This window comes from Protopterus annectens, chromosome 8.part0 (assembly GCF_019279795.1).
Source record: "Protopterus annectens isolate FY-2018-M chromosome 8.part0, PAN1.0, whole genome shotgun sequence".
Classification (NCBI taxonomy): Eukaryota; Metazoa; Chordata; order Ceratodontiformes; family Protopteridae; genus Protopterus; species Protopterus annectens.
In genome coordinates this window covers 188,269,006-188,287,185 of record NC_056741.1, presented here as the reverse complement: position 1 = coordinate 188,287,185, position 18,180 = coordinate 188,269,006, and the positions used below count along the sequence as shown (strand labels likewise).

Sequence of the window (18,180 nt, the reverse complement as noted above, 5' to 3'; positions counted from 1 at the left end):
TCCAGAATCCATATCCGTGGACTCGTGGCTTCTGTGTGATTTGGATTTTTGAGGTGGAGCATGTCCATTAATTCGGGTTGGACATGGCCTTGTATGTCAGGTGCAACAGATCACCTTCTGAGCAGACGGAGAGGTATGCATGTACTGAATAGAGCTGGAGTTTTCTTCTAGTCGGGTAGTGTGGCGGCATATGTTTGAGCCCCTTTATCACTTTTGGTGAGGAACTTTTGGGGTCTTTCCAACTGCTGCAGGTGTCGGGTAAGGCACATTCCACAATGGGGCGTTCTCAATCATTGTATTCGATAAGTGAAGATACAGTGGCCAGTATGAATGACCTCTCCGATCTGGATGTGGAATCCCTTCATGATCAGGTGGAGCAATGTAGAAGGTCTTCTTCCTAAACACTTTGGCAATGTGGAGGTCAAAAGAGAGTTACTGTCAACTTTTGGTCCCCAGGTCTATGATAACTTTTTCCATGTTTAATGGATTACCACCCTCTGTGTAATTAGTTACCTTGTTTTCCCAAAGGGTATGACTATACATTTTTTGGCATTTAGCTTAAGGCCATGGCTCTGGCACCAGTTATCCATTTCTATGAGACCTCTCTGGAGGATGTCTGTGTCTGATGGAGTATCAATTATGGTGCCCAGTTTGCAGTCATCTGCAAATTTTGTCAGCCACAATCCCCCTATGTTTGCCTGCACTTCAGAAAAATAAATGCCGAACAAGAGGGGGCCCAGGACTGAGCCATGTGGGACACTGCTCGTGACCAGATTAGAGTCTGACATGGCACCAGCAACTCTAACCCTGTGGGTTCTGTCCTTGAGCCAGTTTTCAACCCATCTTGTGACATATGGGTTTACATCTAAGCTGGTGAGCTTTTCTATGATGCCCGAGTGGGGTATTGTGTCAAACGCTTTTGTTAGGTCAAGGTAGGCTGTGTGAACTGCCAATTACCCTCATCAATGGCTTTAGTGACTGTTTCAAAAAAAGTCACCAAGTTCAAGATGCAGGATCTGCCCTTGACAAAGCCAAATTGGGTAGGATCCAGTGTCTGTAGGTCCCCAATGTCTTTATTTGTGAGTTCCATTATGATCCTCTCCATAGCTTTGCAGACAAAATCGGCTGCTAAGCTTATGGGGCGGTAATTTCCAGGGTCCTATGAAGTTTACATTCTTTGGGTAATGATCCTGTAGTAAGTGTTAAGATTAAACAGCAGCCTTATGTGTGGGTTTTGCTCCTCATTGAGTTCGTGTAGCACACAGCCGGGGACACCGTCCGGTCCCATTGATGCTGTGTTTTTTTGCTTTAGAGAGAGCAGCTCTCACCTGGGCATCTGAGATGTTTGGGAGGCTAGACTCTGGTGGATAGATATTTCCTCCTTTTGGGGGGAAGGGAGGGGAGAAAATTGCACTGAACCTGTCTGCAATGTGACATGTTGGCAATGTCTGTGGGTTCAGTGATTTTGCATATCATTTTTGGACTAATTCTGAGCATATCTGGGAGTTTCCGCACTGCAGGTTTCTAACATAGCTAAAGAAGGCCTATGATTGTCTTTTTGTGTCATTAGAAGCAATTTTTCTCTCAAAGTTGGCCTTGGATGATTTTTATGAGTGATCGTAGTTTTTGCTAGTATTGATCAGAGATGCCTTCCCTTTTTAGGGATTTTGCTCTGTCATGTAGTAGCTTCTCCTCTTGTTGTAGAGTTTGTTTATGGCTGAGGAAGGGTCCACCAGACCGGGCGCCTGCCTTTGGTGGAAAGGGTCTTGATTTTATTAGGGATTGCTTGATCCATACATTCCTGGAGGTGCTCATAGAAGGCATTTTAAGGGTTTCAGCAGCGTGGGTTGTGGTTTCCACTGGCTCAGGGCCTTGAAGGATACCACTCCAGTCTTATGAAGTGTGAAGTTTGCTTTTGTTTAGTTCTTCACTGTCATCTTTTTCTGGGGTTGGGGGCGGGATGTGGATCTCCAGTGAGATTAATTTATGGTCTGATCTCACCAATGAGGGATATACTTCTGGTGTGGAGCATTTTGTCCCCATGTTTGTGATGATCAGGTCTAGTATATTTTCTCCTCTTGTGGGAATGGTGACTAGTTGTTCCATAGCATTTGAGTTTATGAACTCCAGGAACCTTTGGGCTAGGGTGTTGGGGCTTGAATGTTCCCAGTCTATGTTTGGGTAGTTGAAGTCACCCAATATGATTGTGTTTTGGGAGACATTCATACTCTCCAGTGTCTTCAGGAAGGCTGTGTGGGTTTCCTGACTTTGAGAAGGTGGTCTGTAGCATGCTACAAACTGTAGGGCAGTTTTACCTATGGTTAATTGCACCTGGATGGTCTCCGATGCTTCGTGCGTTGCCACTAACCTGGAGGTGTGGGTATCCTTTATGAATATGGATACTCCCCCTCCTTTTGTGGTTCGGTCCGGATTTTGGGGCCGGCAGCATGATATGAGGTATAACCTGATAGTGCTGGGGTGCTCTCAGGAGCCTTGAACCAGGTTTGAGTCACAGCACAAACATCGATGTTCTCCATACTGAGGAGGGCTTCGAGGGCATGCATCTTGAGGTTTAGACTTCTGGCATTAAGCAGTATTACCCTTAGTTTTTCTCCATTTTGTTTTCTAGGGGCAGGTTTATCATTTGAGCCTTGCCTAAAAAGGCACTATGGGGTGGCAGAGCCTGCCAACATCCGGAAGCCCAGGGTGACAGGTGCAAGCCGACCCTTACGAAGCAGCGTGGCTTTGTCAAGCATGTCATCCCAGGCAGACAGACATTGATCCCCTTAGAATGACACCAGTAATTGCCAATTATTAAAGCTGATAATTTTGTCTCTGTATTGTGGCATCATTCTTGGTGAGGGTAGGATACTGCTCAGGGTGAGGGTCATACCGGTCTGGGCTACATAATCTGAGAGCTCCTCTATGTCGCTTTCATGTAGTCCAGGGAGGTACATCTCAGGTCGCCCACACCGGCATGGACAATGACTGAGTCATACTTGTACTTGCTGTGGAGTGAACTGAGTGCTTGTGTTATGTGGCAGATTCTAGTGCCTGACAGGCAGCTTACTGTGATCTTTTCCTTGTTCAGTCTGGTGAGTGGGACGTCAGTGTGTCTGACTATGGAGTCACTATAACAAGTGTGTCTGGCATTGTGTTTGGCCTTAAGGGCTGTGACTGTTTAGCACACTGACTTTGAGAACTATGTGTTGCATGTCTTATGTCTTGAGATGGCAGTTGCTTGGGTGTCTGCTTTGGAGGCCTCTGTAGTTTTGGTAGATTTTTGATCAGTGCCTTCGAGTATGTATTTGTGTGTTTATGTGTTTGTTTTGCAGTTGTGATAGTTCTATGTGAAACTGAGTTTGTGGTGTGCATGGTTTCCTTCTCCTGCAGTCTGGTCTTGCCAGTGCTGAGTTGAGAGAGCTCAGCCTCCAGTTTGGCTATATAGTTGCATTCTATATTGCATAGTTAATTGCATAGTATTCTCTGAACTTACTGTCACAGTAGCCTGATCTTTTACTCCCTTTTTTATTTCTTACCAATACAGCAGTTTCAGAACGATATAGCTGTTTCACTATATATTAACATTAATCATTTTTTCTCTGAACTTACTGTCACAGTAGCCTGATCTTTTACTCCGTTTTTTATTTCTTACCAATACAGCAGTTTCAGAATGCTATAGCTGTTTCACTATATATTAACATTAATCGTTTTTTCTCTGAACTTACTGTCACAGTAGCCTGATCTTTTACTCCCTTTTTTATTCCTTACCAATACAGCAGTTTCAGAATGCTATAGCATTTTCACTATATATTAACATTAATCGTTTTTTTCTCTGAACTTACTGTCACAGTAGCCTGATCTTTTACTCCCTTTTTTATTCCTTACCAATACAGCAGTTTCAGAACGCTATAGCTGTTTCACTAATCGTTTTTTCTCTGAACTTACTGTCACAGTAGCCTGATCTTTTACTTCCTTTTTTATTCCTTACCAATACAGCAGTTTCAGAACACTATAGCTGTTTCACTATATATTAACATTAATCGTTTTTCTCTGAACTTACTGTCACAGTAGCCTGATCTTTTACTCCCTTTTTTATTTCTTACCAATACAGCAGTTTCAGAACGCTATAGCTGTTTCACTATATATTAACATTAATCGTTTTTTCTCTGAACTTACTGTCACAGTAGCCTGATCTTTTACTCCCTTTTTTATTTCTTACCAATACAGCAGTTTCAGAACGCTATAGCTGTTTCTCTATATATTAACATTAATCATTTTTTCTCTGAACTTACTGTCACAGTAGCCTGATCTTTTACTCCCTCTTTGATTTCTTACCAATACAGCAGTTTCAGAACGCTATAGCTTTTTCACTATATATAAACATTAATCGTTTTTTCTCTGAACTTACTGTCACAGTATCCTGATCTTTTACTCCCTTTTTTATTCCTTACCAATACAGCAGGTTCAGAACGCTATAGCTGTTTCACTATATATTAACATTAATCATTTTTTCTCTGAACTTACTGTCACAGTATCCTGATCTTTTTCTCCCTTTTTTATTTCTTACCAATACAGCAGGTTCAGAACGCTATAGCTTTTTCACTATATATTAACATTAATCGTTTTTTCTCTGAACTTACTGTCACAGTAGCCTGATCTTTTACTCCCTTTTTTATTCCTTACCAATACAGCAGGTTCAGAACGCTATAGCGTTTTCACTATATATTAACATTAATCGTTTTTTCTCTGAACTTACTGTCACAGTAGCCTGATCTTTTACTCCCTTTTTTATTCCTTACCAATACAGCAGTTTCAGAATGCTATAGCTGTTTCACTATATATTAACATTAATCATTTTTTCTCTGAACTTACTGTCACAGTAGCCTGATCTTTTACTCCCTTTTTATTCCTTACCAATACAGCAGGTTCAGAACGCTATAGCTGTTTCACTATATATTAACATTAATCATTTTTTCTCTGAACTTACTGTCACAGTAGCCTGATCTTTTACTCCCTTTTTTATTCCTTACCAATACAGCAGGTTCAGAACGCTATAGCTGTTTCACTATATATTAACATTAATCGTTTTTTCTCTGAACTTACTGTCACAGTAGCCTGATCTTTTACTCCCTTTTTTATTTCTTACCAATACAGCAGGTTCAGAACGCTATAGCTGTTTCACTATATATTAACATTAATCGTTTTTTCTCTGAACTTACTGTCACAGTAGCCTGATCTTTTACTCCCTTTTTTATTCCTTACCAATACAGCAGGTTCAGAACGCTATAGCTGTTTCACTATATATTAACATTAATCGTTTTTTCTCTGAACTTACTGTCATAGTAGCCTGATCTTTTACTCCCTTTTTTATTCCTTACTAATACAGCAGTTTCAGAATGCTATAGCTGTTTCACTATATATTAACATTAATCATTTTTTCTCTGAACTTACTGTCACAGTAGCCTGATCTTTTACTCCCTTTTTTTATTCCTTACCAATACAGCAGGTTCAGAACGCTATAGCTGTTTCACTATATATTAACATTAATCATTTTTTCTCTGAACTTACTGTCACAGTAGCCTGATCTTTTACTCCCTTTTTTATTCCTTACCAATACAGCAGTTTCAGAACGCTATAGCAATTTCACTATATATTAAAATTAATCGTTTTTTCTCTGAACTTACTGTCACAGTAGCCTGATCTTTTACTCCCTTTTTTATTTCTTACCAATACAGCAGTTTCAGAACGCTATAGCTGTTTCACTATATATTAACATTAATCGTTTTTTCTCTGAACTTACTGTCACAGTAGCCTGATCTTTTACTCCCTTTTTTATTCCTTACCAATACAGCAGTTTCAGAACGCTATAGCTGTTTCACTATATATTAACATTAATCATTTTTTCTCTGAACTTACTGTCACAGTAGCCTGATCTTTTACTCCCTTTTTTATTCCTTACCAATACAGCAGTTTCAGAACGCTATCGCTGTTTCACTATATATTAACATTAATCGTTTTTCTCTGAACTTACTGTCACAGTAGCCTGATCTTTTACTCCCTTTTTTATTCCTTACCAATACAGCAGTTTCAGCACGCTATAGCTATGTCACTATATATTAACATTAATCGTTTTTTCTCTGAACTTATTGTCACAGTAGCATGATCTTTTACTCCCTTTTTTATTTCTTACCAATACAGCAGGTTCAGAACGCTATAGCTGTTTCACTATATATTAACATTAATCGTTTTTTCTCTGAACTTACTGTCACAGTAGCCTGATCTTTTACTCCCTTTTTATTCTTTACCAATACAGCAGTTTCAGAACGCTATAGCTGTTTCACTATATATTAACATTAATCGTTTTTTCTCTGAACTTACTGTCACAGTATCCTGATCTTTTACTCCCTTTTTTATTCCTTACCAATACAGCAGGTTCAGAACGCTATAGCTGTTTCACTATATATTAACATTAATCGTTTTTTCTCTGAACTTACTGTCACAGTAGCCTGATCTTTTACTCCCTTTTTTATTCCTTACCAATACAGCAGTTTCAGAACGCTATAGCTGTTTCACTATATATTAACATTAATCGTTTTTTCTCTGAACTTACTGTCACAGTAGCCTGATCTTTTACTCCCTTTTTTATTCCTTACCAATACAGCAGGTTCAGAACGCTATAGCTGTTTCACTATATATTAACATTAATCGTTTTTTTCTCTGAACTTACAGTCACAGTAGCCTAATCTTTTACTCCCTTTTTATTCCTTACCAATACAGCAGGTTCAGAACGCTATAGCTGTTTCACTATATATTAACATTAATCGTTTTTTCTCTGAACTTACTGTCACAGTATCCTGATCTTTTACTCCCTTTTTTATTTCTTACCAATACAGCAGGTTCAGAACGCTATAGCTGTTTCACTATATATTAACATTAATCGTTTTTCTCTGAACTTACTGTCACAGTAGCCTGATCTTTTATTCCCTTTTTATTCTTTACCAATACAGCAGTTTCAGAATGCTATAGCTGTTTCACTATATATTAACATTAATCGTTTTTTCTCTGAACTTACTGTCACAGTAGCCTGATCTTTTACTCCCTTTTTTATTCCTTACCAATACAGCAGGTTCAGAACGCTATAGCTGTTTCACTATATATTAACATTAATCGTTTTTCTCTGAACTTACTGTCACAGTAGCCTGATCTTTTACTCCCTTTTTATTCCTTACCAATACAGCAGTTTCAGAACGCTATAGCTGTTTCACTATATATTAACATTAATCGTTTTTTCTCTGAACTTACTGTCACAGTAGCCTGATCTTTTACTCCCTTTTTTATTCCTTACCAATACAGCAGGTTCAGAACGCTATAGCGTTTTCCTATATATTAACATTAATCGTTCTCCTTCCCACTATCCTTTTTTCTAATTTTTAATCTTCCTTTTTCTCTTCTTTGCACACTTCTTTCTGCTTTATCTTGCCTCTTCCTCTTGATAAGCTTTTCACTAATCTGTGTCACTCTGTCACCAAACATTCATAAGTATGGTTCATTAGAAAATCCTCTTCTCTTACAACGTTGTTTTCATAAAAAGTGATAGAATTGTAAGGATATAAAATGTATGAGAACAATGTGAAAAATGTGCTCTTTAATGCCAAACAGGAACAATTTATTGTTAGAGACTATAACCTGCACACTGTATTGTGATATTCAGTCATTCCGATGTATTGTACACAAGTAACATATGCATGAGCAATACTTTATTACAGCAGTCTGATCCTAACTTAGAATGTCAGTGTTTTGAGGGGTTTGATGTTTTGAACATGCTTACCTGCCACTTCTATTCTCCTTTATATTGCTTGAATTAGTAATAATGAGTGTGATTGTTTACAGTCCTGTAGGTTATGGGAAATGTTTAGTGTAGTAACACCTTACCTGTGTAACAGTCTGGAGAGGGTGGTGAATATCACAACAAAAGATCAATGCACTCAGATATGAATGTTGTATAACTTATTAGTAATTGCTGATAAGGAATTAAAGTATCTGTAAACTATATTATCTTTTAATCCATTCAATATAAAAGAAACAGTAAATTTGCAGAATTTACCTCCTGTACCCCCCATGCACCTTGCAGCTTTATGGATAACAATGTTACCAAACAGTGAAGATAAGGGGAATCCCACCCTCCTGCATGATGCTGTAATCTCTGCATGAGCACATTCTGCAGCCCCTCCACAATATGTGTCACTGGAGTTCTAGGAAATCCTCCACACTTCCTAAAATGTGAAACACTTAGTCTCTAACCTCGTAACAATACAGGTAACATTACATTCACTTATCTCCTCTGTTACAGTTTGTGGGCTACTTTTTAACTCCTGGTTAACTAAGCATACATCTGAGTAATCAGGTCTGATAAAGCTGACTTTCACTTTAATGCTGTAAAAAGTAACTAAGTATTGCTTATAAACATACAAGACAGAGTGTTGATGAGTAGAACTCACAGATCAGACAAAAATATTTGTTCTGACTTCACATATGTAACCCTATCCAGTGTTGCCAGGTAACAGCATGACATCAGCAGGTATATCATCTGTACCAGACCTTATTCATGTGCTCCAAGTATGAACCTGAAAATCATCACTTTTAAACTGAACCTGTTTTTGACTAGCAGCACAGTCATTGCAGTTACCCATTCTGTCCTACGATATGTTTTAACTTTTCTAGTCCAGCCTTTGCATTTTATAGTGATAAAGTTACTTTTGATTTGTTTTCCTAGATATATATTCAGATGATTCCATAAATCAGCTGGAATATTACACAGATGGAAACAGTGAGGCTGAAGAAAAGGCAGATGATGATAAAGGTAATTTTGTACATCATGTTATTAATCAAATGATCGCACAATGGCCCATGGCTGTTCTTCCTGGATTTTCCTGTCTCCATAATGTCAGAATGCTTTAAAGCTCACCTAATAACTACATGAAATTACTGTTTTTGTCCTTTCTTTTTTATTATTAGTATTAGTGTTAATATTAATATCAGTGTTAGTATTAATATTATTATTAGTGTTAGTGTTAATATTAGTATATCTTTTTAGTTATGGATGGACAGAGGTTAATTCACACCCTCATTCATGATGACTAGTTAACCCCCACATACTCTATAATGCTGGATAAAAATGATGAACAGGAGTCCACCTTCTGATGCTTGATTCAGTCAGTACCGATTCCTAGTAAACAATCTCATTCTTGATTCCACATACTAATTCAGATACCCTGATTAAGAGTGCATTTTCATGAAGTTCTACAATTGAACTACATAATGTGCAAACACATTTAAGTAACTGTGCTGTGAATTAAGCAGAGTCATTAAAATCAGCATAAGAACTAATCAGCAAATATACAATAGCATAGGCAGTGTGGCAGTAAAGTGGTTACAATCTCTACCATATAGGAACTGGGCTTGAGGCACATTCCTGACCTCTGGTGTCTGTGTTGTATCTGCATGTTGGTTGATTCTTTTAAGCTCTTCTCATGTCACTACAACTTCTTCATAAAGTTTGTGGGTTGACTGATCATTTTTTTTAAATATACATTCCATTTGTGATTGATCTTGTGGCCTGGATTATGCTATAACAAAGTTTGAGATAGACCAGTTTGTTTACCCAATTAGACAATTAAATGAAATAAATATAATCCCTAGTCCATCTGACTAACCAGTCTACTACCTGTGTTGATCTGGAAGCATTTTAAGGATTGCAGATGCACTATGGCATCTTATTTGAGAAAATATTTTATCTGAGGCCTTTGCAAATTGCTTCAGATATTGCTAGCATAGGCAGTATTTCTAACATTAATATCATAAAGCCTGAAGGAAAACAATTAATCATCATAAAGAAAATGATTCATAAAGTCCCTTGTTATCTTTACACTTGCCTATACCTCAGAACATAAACATGTGTTTCAAACTATCTGTTTTGGTTCTTTTTCTGCATCTGGCTGAGACTTCAATTCATTTAAAAATATTTGCGGTCACCTTTTCCAGATTCAATGCATATTAAGTAGTTAGTGTTTTACATTGGCAGGTAACATTCTGCACTTAATGCATCAACATTTAATTTATCATTTCTTGGTCTAGCAGCTCTGCAGGTGATTATGTAGTCCAGGGTTTGAGTCCCTCTGTCATCATTTGTATACAGTGTGACTCTAAGGAAATCACTTAACTAGTGTTTCTGGAAAGCCCTAAAAATGAGGTACTTGCACCTAATGGGCTTATCTGGTTAACAAATACCTAAAGTGAAATCTTTCATAAGTATCTGGATAATTCTCAATAAGTGCATGGTTTGTCAAATGTTATTTCATGTTATTTTTGGACTACCTACACTATTGACCTTTGGGCTTCTGCATACCCAGAGTTAGCCCTTTTGTTTCAGAATTTTGGTGTTACTACCTTTATGACCTATTGTAAAGATGATTCCTATCTTCAGGGTAGAAAGCTTTTAAGCCAGTGAAACTTGACAATCGCTGATAGCAGGATCCATCATGAAATAAAAGGAGTAGTGGTGTTTTTGAAATACTTTGCTGAAACATTAAGTGTTGTCATGTCTCATTTTATCAAGATTTGAAATGCTGTAGATGTTTTGTATTCACAACAACTGACTTTGTCTGGTCCTGTTATGTTACAAATACTTACTTAAGTTATGTTGTTAGTGCTGACTAGAAGGACACATAAAATAAAGACATACACAGGTCCAAAAAGTAAGTCATAATTCTTACAAACTAATTATTGCTTTCAAACACAAAACAATGCCATCTATTTATCTGTCTATTTATTTTGCTTTGTATACTGGGAAAGTCTGACTGGGTAAAGCCCTTTTAAGTGGAGGCCCATTAAGAAAAGTTCCATCTTACATACCTTTGAATGATCTAACAATAGATGCACTATTTAACACTCAGGATTATATAACTTAATAGTATATGCGATATACTATTAACAACATAGTAAGCTCTGACAACTGTTAAACTTGGTATATACAACATGTTAAACTCACTCTAATCAGCAGAACATTTGGCATCATTTTACAGTGTATGTGTATAGACTTTCACTGAAACTGGATCAAACAAACAGCAAATAAGGCATGTGAATGTTTTATCCAAACAGTTAAAGTCATTTGAGACTTGTTACCAAGGGATTATTATACTAAAAGTGTGACAATTTTGTGATATTGGTTTCATTTCACTGCATAAGGTTGGGACTAAGTAATGGGTTACTACAAGGTCAGGACTATTTTATCACTAAGTTGATTCCATTCAGAGTGTAAATGACAGACAATTTCAGATTTAGACTAAGGAGGAATCTTAGTAATGTGTTTGTAACAAGCCTTTCACAATTTTCTTGAGAAGTAGTAAAAGTTGACGTATTGACATTTTTAGTGTTGTGTCAGCTGAGTGCTTCTGACTTATACTTTCCAAAGTATGTCAAAACTGATTTCTAAACAACGGCCATTAAATAAAATGAAGCAATCAAATACTTATTGCATGCAATTCATTGAGTTAAAAAGGCTTCAAACAGCAATGAATTGTGAAAAAATAGTTATATAAATAAACAATATTGTCTACAGTAAAATGATTACCTAAACAGCTATGTAAAAAGAAAATGGAGTGACATGAATAGAAAAAGTATGAAAAACAGGAGTAAACCAATGAGTGTCAAGAATGACAATATTAGTTGCACACAAAATGCAACATCATAAATGCACACACAACCATGCATACAGACATACATATATATATATATATATATATATATATATATATATATATATATATATATATATAAAATCACTACAATATACCGAACGGCCAAAATACTGACGCCCGATATACCGAGACCACAAGACCGAAGTTACAAAATCCCAGAATCTCCTCTTCAATTACACCGTTACCGGAAAATTCATTACATCTTTAATTAGATGTTAGATAGATTCATTAAGTCTACAACAGAAGTAATCAGTTTACAACAGTTGCCAGAAACACCTAAATGTAACCTAGATACAAACTTGTGCATTGTGCATATAACTGCAAACAATGTAGTTTTGAAATACAAATCTGTCCATTTGGATATAATAAAATTTTAACACTCCAATGTTTCTGTCTTACTGAATGTATTGCAAGAATGAAGTGTTACAATCCATTCATTGTTCAGAAATACAATATATCAACACAAACCATATCCTTAATGTAAAGCAATTACATCCTCGACCTGGTTATCACCAACATGGGAGACCCTTGCTCCACACTTATAACCAATTCCTCCTGGTTAAATCTGACCACAAACTGATCACCATGGAAATCTGCATCTTACCTGCACCCCTGCTAAGGTGAGCACCTTTTATAGCAGCTGAGACATTTCCCTATACTTCTACATGTGAATTGAACTATCTACATTCTTGTCAGCTCTAGTTACATGTTTTTCATGCTTGTGCAGTTTGGTATTATGCATTTCCGGGATTTTGTAACTTCGGTCTTGTGGTCTCAATAATCGGGCGTCGGTATTTTGCCCGTTCGGTATATTGTAGTGATTCCATATATATAGAGAGAGAGGTAGACAGATATGAGCTAGAGTTAGTGAAAAAAGTGCTTTAAGTATCAAACTGCTATTTTAGATGTCACGGCTTTAAAAACAGCTTGATATTGAGGAGTCCATTAAAGAGGATGACTTGCATCCAACATGTATAGCCATTATAACTTTGTTTTTTATTAAATGCTATCCAGGTCTCTTTTCATGTCAGCTAGCATAAGTCTTGACCAAGAAAAATAGAAACTACCTTAAAGTTTTGACGTTCCAGCTTATATTTGTTCACTGCGTTTAAGTTGTTGTTCTGCCAGATGGCATACCCAGGGTCATAAAAACACTGCAGCAACTTTATTGTAGTTTTACCTACATGGAAGCTGTCATAAATAAGATATGCTGCTACATAAACTTGTTTAGTCATGTTGTACATACAGCTCTCATAGGCTCCTATAGCCTAACTATATGAGGTCAAAATAAGAAAACAGCCTTACTGTAAGAGGCCAGAATAAGAAAGCAACCCATAAGGATATACTTAGAATGTTGTCCGAAGCCACGAAGCCACATGGGTATGTACCAAATTCCCTCTTATTTTATTTTATTGCCTTACAAACTCCAAAAGGTCTTTCAAACTGTAGCCCTACCTACATACAAAAAGGTTGCTGCAGCTGTACCAGTATTTAAATATTAAATCAAGCTGCCCTAGAAAACTTTCCAGTTTTCCTTGATTACATATCAGATTTCAAAATTGTTAATACAATGAATAGAGGAAAGGCAAGAGAAAAAGTCTTTAGATTCTGAAGCAGCAGCATTGGCAGTATCCACATTTTGGACTTCTGTGGTTGCAGTACTTACATTTGGTCTACAGTCACTAGCTCTGGCAATCTTCTCCTCTTCAATTACACCGTTACTGGAAAATTCATTACAACATCTTTAATTAGATGTTAGATAGATTCATTAAGTCTACAACAGAAGTAATCAGTTTATTGAACTGAATTGCCTGCCTTTAATTACATTTTTCTTAATGTGCCCTAGATACAAACTTGTGCTGTGCATATAACTGCAAACAATGTAGTTTTGAAATACAAATCTGTCCATTTGGATATAATAAAATTTTAATACATGAAAAAGTGATTCTGTCTTACTGAATGTATAAATAAAATGCAAGAATGAAGTGTTAGAATCCATTCATTGTTCAGAAATACAAAAATCAACACCACTACCATATCCCTAATGTAAAGCAATTACATCCTCGACCTGGTTATCACCAACATGGGAGACCCTTGCTCCACACTTATAGCCAATTCCTCCCTGGTTAAATCTGACCACAAACTGATCACCATGGAAATCTCCATCTTACCTGCACCCCCTGCTAAGGTGACCACCCTGAAAAAACTTCTCAAAGGCCTGCTTTGGGCTCCTAAAAACAGAGGTGCTAACTTCTCGGCACCCATGCCAATGGAAAATAGCTGCATGACTGCCGATTCATACACCAATGCGCTGTCCAAGCATGTACACAAATGCATGGACCTTGCCATACCAAATAGAACTAAGATGCTATCCTCCAAAAAAAGGAAGCCAATCTAGTGGTCCCCAGTCATCAGTAAACTCTACAACAGAAGGAAAAAACTGTTGCAGATAAAAAAATGAAGTCACAAGACTGGAAAACCTCCCTTATCAGTCTCATCAAATAGCTGAGATCCCTTGTCAAATCCTCTAAAGCCAGCTATGAAGGCAGAATTGCAGCTGACACCACAAAGCCTTCTATAGCTATATCAAAAACCTCAAAGGCAATACCCATATTTGCTCTGAGTTATTGCACAATGGCACCTCCTATACTGAGCCACAGATATAGCCAACATACTGGCCGACAGATTCAGTAACAACTTTACCCCCCCCAAGGGCCCTATTACAATACCAGAAGAAAATTTGGTACCCACCATTTCTGCGGCACAGGTAAAAGCTGCATTGTCCAAAGCCAAGACTATAGCATCCATGGGACATGATAATATCCCTAGCTGCATCCTACATGAGCTACAAAACGAACTGGCACCACATCTGTGGCCCTGTTCAATCACAGCCTTACCTCAGGCTATGTCCCTAATGAATGGTGCACTGCTACAGCCATCCCGCTACATAAAGGAGGAGCAACTACAGACCCTGGGAACTATCGCTCATTAGCCTGATGAGTCTGGTATGCAAAGCTATGGAGCGCATCATCATGGACCTGCTTAACAAAGATATAGGCAGTCTCCAAACTCTTGACCCCACATAGCTCGGCTTTATCAAGGGGAGATCCTGCCTGATGAACCTTGTTGATTTCTTCAAGGTAGTCCCCAAGGCTGTGGATGAGGGTAATACAGTGCATACAGCCTACCTCGAACTGGCCAAGGCCTTTGGTACCATTCCCCACTCAGGTATCATTGATAAACTCACCAAACTAGGCATCAGTCCTTACATCACTAGGTGGGTTATAAATTGGCTCACAGACAGGACCCACAGAGTGAAAGTTGCAGATTCCAAGTCAGACTGTCAACCAGTCACAAGTGGAGTCCCACAGGGCTTGTTCCTGGGCCCTCTCCTGTTTAGCATCTACTTCTCAGAAGTGGAGGCCAACACAGAAGAACTCTGACTGACCAAGTTCGCTGATGACTGCAAGATAGGAGTCATTATCAACTCCCAAGTGATGCAGACATCCTAAAAAAGGGCCTCTCTGAGACCAATGACTGGTGTCGGGACCCATGGCCTGAAGGTTAATGCCAAAAAATGTGTTATCATCCCCTTTGGAAAAAACTCAGTTCCCTTGAATTACCACATTAATGGGAGCTCACTGAACACTGAAGGGGCCATAAGAGATCTGGGCACCCAGGTCGACAGCCACCTTATGTTTGACCACCACATTGCCACTGTGGTCAGAAAGTCCTTCGATGTGGCACATCTTATAACCAAAGGTTTTGCATCCAGGAAGAAAAAGTTCATCATCCCTCTCTACTCATCCCTTACTAGACCAATAATCAAATATAATGCCCCATTTGGCATGTACCTAACCAGACACCTACAACAGCTGGAGAGGCCACAAAAGTACCTCACAAAAAGGATCCTAGGCCTTAAACACATGTCATAAATAGACAGACTCAAGAAACTTCAGCTGTTCTCAGTCTCTTATCATCTACTTAGAGGTGATCTCTGCTTGACTTACAAAGCCAAGTCCATCCTAGCCCTACTTGAAATGTTACACTTAAAGAAATCCCAATCCCTCCGCACTACATGCTCCAGACATCACAAATTCATTACCACAATTAACAGAACATGCTGGAGGGACAGGTTCCTCTTGCAAAGACTGTCCATACTCTGGAATAAGTTTCCCATTCATGTCAAGCAGTGCACCTTGCTGGCCTTCTTCAAGAGAAATTTTGACAAGTAGATGGGTAACAGAAAGCTCACTACAGGTATCTTTCCAGTTGCCCTACTGGATAGGGGCACTGTGAACTAACATCGGGTGGCAAGATGACTGGGCAATTTTTTTGGGCTATACTTGTAAAGATTTCAAGGCCATTAGCCGAGTACATACCTATGAACCAATGAACGTATGAATTTAATTGATTTCATTTTGTGTAATGTACTATTTCTGAAGCAATCAATACATAACAATGCCATTTGTTAAAAACAATCACTTTGAAGCTTAAAGAAGTTATTTGTAAGTACTAATTCTGATAAAGTATTTAAAGTATAAACTTCAGCATTGTCAAAAATCTAAATGTTAGTTAAAAGCCTTCTCACAGATTCAGCTCCATATGAAAGATGAATGACAGTATACATTAATGTAATATCAACTGTAGCTAAATGTAGTTTGTTAAAGGCACCATAGTACATACCTTTATTCAATATATCTATGAAATCCTGTTAAACACTAGCATAACGTGGGTTTAGTTATGCTATCTTATTCAATTTGGCATCTATTTACAAACAATGAGCTCAGTTCCTAAACCCTTTGAGGAAACAATATGGTGGAATTAATGATCATCGACATTCCGGATAAAACGTCAGTTCTAGGATAATCAAATACAAAAAATGTTTGCATCAGTTTAGTGGAAATGCATTGATTAAGAATGACTAAAAAAAAATAGAAGTAATTCTCTATTATGTTTTAACAGAAAACAATTCTTACATATTAGAGTTGTATGGATGATACCCATGATAACAATACAATTACAGTTATTCGCTTCAAAAAAAAAAATTGTTTGTTTTGTCTTAACTCATCCATTGCCTTACTTTCTACATTATTCATATTTTAAAATATTTTTAGGTGCATTTCCCAGGAAAAGCCTGATATCATGTTCACACACAAAAAAAAATCAAACACATATAAGGCCTAAATGACTGAAGAATTAAATGTCCTCCATTTTGTTAAAACTTCCTGTACTAAATGCCATGTTTAGTTTTATGATGTATAATTGCATCACAATTAATATAAAAGTCTGGTATTACGTCTTAGCAGGAATGAACAAAATACCTTATAAAATAACTTGTGTTGTGTTTCTTTAAAAGTTGTACAGTAGGGCCCCAACACTAAGCCCTGAGGGACACCATAGGTGAACTTTGTCTTTCTGATGAGGCACCTGCCTCTCACACTGTGTGGGCTCTGTCTTTCAGGCAGTTTGCTGTCCATCTTGCTACATAGGGATCTGTTTTACAGTATTCAGCTTAATTACACTGTTTTACATTATTCAGCTTAATTGTGTGCCTTCTGTGGAAGGTTGGGTGCCAGGCTGGCAACTTGGTGCCATAAAACTCCACTGCCAATCATGAGGGGACAGGTGTTCCATTGTGGCGACCCCTAACCGGGAAAAGCCAAAAAGAAGAAGAAGCTTAATTACACTACCAGTATGAGATAGGGTATCAAATAACATGGCCAGTTATACAACTTAACACAAATGCAGCTATGCTAGCTGTGAGACTGAAAGCGACTATTTGTGCTTGTGCATTAATTCCTTGCTGCTCTCCCTTCCTAGCTTAGTTTATCCTTCTATCTCTACTGTTTGGCTTCTCTGGTATATGCTGGCTAAATCTGAACTCTCAATGAAGTGGTCTTGCTTGTCTGAAAGCTTGAGTAATTGTAAAATCCATGCTGATCCAGTAAAAAGTATTATATCAGGTTTGTATTCCATTGCCTTTGTGTTGTATGTGTTACACAGAAGGATTTTATGATGACTGATAATAGATGGTGGCTATGGCATGCCAATATGTTTTTTTCCTGGCAGACTCTTGGTATGTGGTAGTCTGTGAGATCATCTCTCTGTCTGTTGCTAGGATTTCTGATTGGATTAATACAACTCTGTAATCTTAATTTCCATTGGCTGGAGTCTATGAGTTACTATTGAAGGCTGATAAATTACTAATAAGTTTTGCACTTGAAGAAATGTCCCTCAGAAAATTCTTATATTTTGTCTTCTTAACTTTGGTTTAAGAATATATAAGCATTTTCCATGAGATGCTTTTTGTATTTTCTCTTGTAAAGTTTATTTTATCTATGTGTAACCTTTTGAAAATGATATTGCAGACAGAGATGCTTATGCCAAATTTTAAAACATTTAGAATGTCACAAGTTTC

The 18,180-nt window shown here is 37.6% G+C and overlaps 1 long non-coding RNA gene across 1 annotated transcript in view; it reads left to right on the top strand.

Annotated features, from left to right (window-relative positions):
* Window positions 1–8,780: 8,780 nt before the first annotated feature.
* Window positions 8,781–18,180, top strand: part of LOC122808695 — a 29,143-nt gene continuing 19,743 nt past the window's right edge. Inside the window, exon 1 of the long non-coding RNA XR_006365813.1 lies at window positions 8,781–8,863. This is a non-coding gene — a long non-coding RNA (uncharacterized LOC122808695). The remainder of the gene's footprint in view (window positions 8,864–18,180) is intronic.